Below are 5,438 nucleotides of genomic sequence, written 5' to 3'. Positions count from 1 at the left end.
TGGGCCATCCCATCGGGATCTGAGCTTACCAGGGAAAAGATGCAATCGAGAGTTGTACAATAAGACCTTATTACCAATTGTAAAAGATTTACGCAGAATGTGCTTATCATGGAAAGCTTTGGTATTTTTCTTGTAAATCCTAGAACTTTCATAGGCATCATTTCTAAGTTCCTCCAACTCAGATAGTTAGAGCCTACGGTGAATTCCCGCATCAGACAAATCAAAGTTGAGCTTCTTGATGATGGCCCAAAAGGCCTTATGCTCCAACTCAACTGGTAAGTGACAAGCTTTCTCATACACCAAACGGTAGGGAGATTGGTCAAGGTCAGTCTTGAATGCAGTCCGATGGGCCCACAAGGTATCAATGAGCCTAAGGGACCAATCCTTACAGTTGGGATTAACAGTTTTCTCTAAGATTTGTTTGATCTATCTATTAGACACCTCCACTTGGCCACTAGTTTGGGGGTGATAAGGGGTAGATAACTTATGGGTGATCCCATACTTTTTCATTAGGGCATCAAAAGGCCGATTACAAAAATGAGTACCCCTATCACTTTGCACGTGGTGCACCAAAGTGGGAAAAAATGTTCTCTTTGAGAAACTGGACCACCACTTTGTGGTTATTAGATTTACAAGGTATGGACTCTATCCATTTAGAAACATAATCAATGGCCAAAAGTATGTACAAATTCCCAAAGGAATTAGGGAATGGTCCCATAAAATCGATGCCCCATACATCAAAGATCTCAACTACTAAAATAGGGTTGAGAGGCATCATGTTCCTCTTATTGATACGGCCAAAAGACTGGCAGGCGGGACAAGCCTTGTAAAAATCGAAAGCATCTCTAAAAAGAGTGGGCCAATAAAATCCGCATTGGAGAACCTTTGCGGCAGTCTTCTTAGGTCCAAAGTGTCCACCACATGTATGAACATGACAAAAAGAGAGAATAGAATGTTGCTCATGATTAGGAACACATCGTCAGATAATCTGATTCGGACATATCTTAAACAAATAAGGATCATCCCAGAAAAAGTGCTTAATTTGGGAGTGAAACCTATACTTATCTTGGGTGGACCAGTGATCCAGAGTCACACCTGAAACTAAGAAGTTGACAATGTCAGCAAACCATGGTTCACTGGACATTGCAAATAATTTTTCATCTGGAAAGTTCTCGTTGACTGGAGAATCAACAGTCAAGGAATTGGGATGCCGGGATAAATGGTCTGCAACTAGGTTTTCAACTCCTTTCTTATCCCTAATTTCTAAATCAAACTCTTGCAAAAGTAAAACCCACCTAATGAGACGAGCTTTGGCATCATTCTTCTGAACTAGGTATCTGAGGGCAGAATGATCAGTATACACCACCACATGTGAACCAACTAAGTAAGACCGAAACTTTTCTAATGCAAACACAACAACTAAAAATTCTTTTTCAGTGGTTGTATAATTGAGTTGTGCATCATTTAAGGTCCTACTAGCATAGTAAATGACAGTGGGCAACTTATTAATCCTTTGACCTAAAACTGCTCCTATGGCAAAATCCGAAGCATCACACATCAGTTCAAAAGGTTCAGTCCAAACAGGTGGTTGAACAATGGGTGCATTGGTCAACTCCTTCTTAAGTTGCTTGAAGGATTCTAGGCACTCTTTGAAAAACTCAAAAGTCTGATCTTTGGCAAGTAATGAGGTGAGAGGTCGGGCTAACTGACTAAAGTTCTTAATAAACCTTCTGTAGAAGCCTGCATGCCCTAGAAAAGACCGAACATCCTTAACAGATTGAGGATGTGGTAAATTATCAATTAAATCCACTTTGGATCTATCTACCTTAATTCCCTCCTTGGATATTACATGGCCTAAAACAATACCAGATTTAACCATAAAATGGTATTTCTCCCAATTTAAAACCAAATTCTTAGATATGTACCTTTTCAAAACTAGGGAAAGATGATGAAGACATTCAGAATAGGAATTCCCATGAATTGAAAAGCCATCTATAAATACTTCTAAGAATTTTTTGACTATGTCAGAAAAGATGCTCATCATGCATCGTTGGAACGTAGTAGGGGCATTGCAAAGCCCAAAGGGCATACGCCTGTAAGCAAATGTTCCATATGGGCATGTAAAAGTGGTCTTATGTTGGTCCTCTAAAGCAATTGGGATTTGGTTATAGCCGGAATATCCATCAAGAAAGCAATAGTATTCATGTCCAGCTAACCTCTCTAACATCTGGTCAATGAATGGCAATAGGAAGTGGTCCTTCCAGGTTGCCGCATTTAACTTCCTGTAGTCAATGCACACACGCCATCCTGTTTGGACACTGGTAGGGATCAACTCATTATTGGCATTGGGAATTACAGTCACACCAGACTTCTTAGGCACTACGTGAACTGGGCTTACCCATTGGCTGTCAGAAATAGGATAAATTATTCCATGATCCAAGCACTTTAGGATCTCTTTCTTAATGGCTTCCATCATCACTGGGTTAGCTCTTCTTTAGGGTTCCGTGGATGGTTTGGAATCCTCCATAAGATGTATATGATGGTACACAATAGAAGGGCTTATACCCTTGATATCAGCCATGGTCCAACCTAGGGCTTCCTTATTGTCTTTTAACACTTTAAGTAACTCCTCTTCCTGGTTAGAAGTCAAATTTGAAGAAATTATTACACGAAGAGTCTGGTCAGGCCCTAGGAAAGCATACCTCAAATTATATGGCAACTCCTTAAGATCTAACTTAGGGGGCTCAACTATGGAAGGTTTGGGAATGGAATTGGAAAGGGGTCCTAAGGGCTCCACAGGTGTGTGAAGACTCAAGACTTCAGAAAAGAAATTTTCACTATCATCATCCTACTCATCCATACACTCTTGGAATTCTGAATCAAAATCAATATCAAAGTTGGTAATTAAATCATCAAAAAAATCCAGAAAATCCTCAAGCATATTGATCTCTTCTTCCATATGTGGTTGCTTGCCTATCCTAAACATGTTGAACTCTACAGTTTGGTTACCAAAAGATAACCTTTGGAAACCATTTCGGCAGTTGATTAATGCATTACTGGTAGCCAAGAATGGTCTTCCTATAATTATTGGGATCTCATCCTTGGTTGAGAAGGGCTTAGTATCTAACACAATGAAATCAACAGGGAAAATAAATTCCCCCACCTTTAGTAAGACATCCTCAACCATCCCTTTAGGAATCTTAACAGACCTATCTGCCAACTGAAGAGTAGTTCCAGTGGCTTTCAATTCTCCCAATCCTAGTTGCTTGTACACATGGTAAGGTAAAAGATTCACACTTGCGCCAAGGTCAAGTAAGGCATGCTCAATATAAGTGTTGCCTATGACACAAGATATGGTAGGGCTCCCTGGATCCTTATACTTGGCTGCTATAGGCTGAGTAATTATGGAACTAATGTTACCAGCCAAGAACGCTTTTTTGGGCACACTAGTGATACGTTTGTGAGTACACAAATCTTTTAGTACCTTTTCATAGGCGGGGATCTGGGATATGGCATCCAAAAGAGGGATGTTCACTTTTACCTTTTTGAAGACTTCTAAAATTTTATCCATGGAAGCAGTCTTCTTTTTGTGTACCAAGCGATTAGGAAATAGGATAGGATGAACATAAGGACTGTTAGGGATTTGCCCCTGTTCAGAAGAATCATTTTTGGTTTCCCCAACCAAATCATCTTTAGTTTCAAAAAAATCTTTAGGTTCATCAGACGAACCTGGAAAAAGAGGCACACTTGTGTTCTCAACTGAAGAAGAGTTAATAGGAGTAATAGATGGGGAAGATTTAGAAACACTCTGTTGGTACTCTCTACCACTCCTAAGGGTATAAACAACATTACATTGGTTAGAGGGCCCTTGTTGGGTCTGACCTTGTACTATATTCAGTGGTGCATTAGTTGGTCCTTGTGAACTAATAGGCTGATGATGCCTAGGGTTAGGTTCTGGTTGACTGGGTAAAGTTCCCTTCTCCCTCTCACGCATTATTGAGACAACTTGGGTAAGTTCTCTCGTAAGATTTTGATGGTTTGTCATGAAGAGGGCCATATTTTTTTCCAAGTCACTTATTCTACTTGCCTCTCCAATGTTGGTAAACCCAGGGGGTTGCTGATAAGACAATAGAAGAGGGGCCCTAGGAAAACTCCCCTGAGGTCCTACATTTGACCTAGGAAAAGTATTTTGGAAAAAAGATTATTGTGCAAAGGGAGGCCTTTGGGGTCCAGGTTGACCTTGATTATAGAAATTGGAAGGTCCTGCTTGGTTGCCCTGATTCCAAGAGAAATTTGGGTGATTTCTCCATCCTGGATTGTAGGTGTTACTATATGGATTATTCTGGTATAAGGCATTAACACTATCATTAGAAATGCCCCCAAAGGTGTTGGGGCATTCTTCTATGACATGTCCAGGGGATTGGCACCAAGCACAAATCTTAACCAAATTGACTGATGATGGCTCTCTTGGAACAATAGCCTCAATCCTCTTGATTAGGCTATTCAAATGGGTTTCCTTGGCTACTATCCCATCCTCAAAATATTCTTTTCCTCCTATGGTTCTTTCACTCTCTTGGGTTGATTCCCACTCACGGGTTTTGTCAGCTAAGTCAAGTAAAAATTCCCATGCCTTTCCTTCATCTGTAAAGGATGTGAATCCCTCAGGGTACATAGACTCTATCATTTGTTTAGTTGGGTAATCAATATCCTCATAAATTATTTGACATAAATACCATAGGTCTAGGCCATGGTGAGGGCATTCTTGGAGTAGATCCTTGAATCTCTCCATAAGTTTGGAAAATGACTCACTAGGCTTTTGCCTAAACTGAAGGATATCACTTCTAAGCTTATTGGTCTTGTGAGTTGGGAAAAACTTCTTAAGGAAGACAACTGTGAACTATTCCCATGAGGTTATAGAATTTGTGGGTAACCCATACAACCACTTCTTAGCTTGGTCTTTCAATGCAAAAGTGATAAACCTAAGCTTAACAGCATCATCAGAAAGCTGTTGGACCTTAATTAGAACACATGCCTCTTCAAATTCCCTTAGAAATAGGTATGCATCCTCAGAGGTCAACCCATGAAAGTGGGGCAATATAGTGATATATTGAGATTTGACTTCAAAATTATTGCCCTGGGCTTGTGGTAGAACTATGCAGGAAGGTTGGGCTGTTCTAGCAGGGTAGAACCTATCTTTCAGAGATTTAGGCGAAGGGTTTTGATGTTGGTCTCCCATATTGAAGGGTTTTAAAGAGAGCAAACGTATAGGGTCACTACTTGTTGGATCTTTTCTTTCTAACCGATTCTTAGTATTACGTATCCACCTAACACTCATGCAACAGAAAACTACCCGCAACTAAAGTAAGACAAGCACAAAAAAATGGATAGAAAAACTTTTTTTTTAATGATTTTTTTTTTTTTTTTTTTTTTTTTTTTTT

The 5,438-nt window shown here is 39.9% G+C and overlaps 1 non-coding gene and 1 pseudogene across 1 annotated transcript; one reads left to right on the top strand and one right to left on the bottom strand.

Moving 5' to 3' along the window:
* Positions 1-213: 213 nt before the first annotated feature.
* LOC122093665 lies at positions 214-3,559 on the bottom strand (annotated as a pseudogene).
* A 1,183-nt stretch (positions 3,560-4,742) lies between these two features.
* Positions 4,743-4,849, top strand: LOC122094515. Its single transcript, XR_006144830.1, has one exon. It is a non-coding gene; the product is annotated as a small nucleolar RNA R71 (small nucleolar RNA).
* The last annotated feature ends 589 nt before the right edge of the window (positions 4,850-5,438 follow it).

Source organism: Macadamia integrifolia, chromosome 11 (genome assembly GCF_013358625.1).
Source record: "Macadamia integrifolia cultivar HAES 741 chromosome 11, SCU_Mint_v3, whole genome shotgun sequence".
NCBI lineage: Eukaryota > Viridiplantae > Streptophyta > Magnoliopsida > Proteales > Proteaceae > Macadamia > Macadamia integrifolia.
The sequence above is the reverse complement of the archived record's forward strand: the minus strand, read 5'-3'. Positions and strand labels throughout refer to the sequence as shown.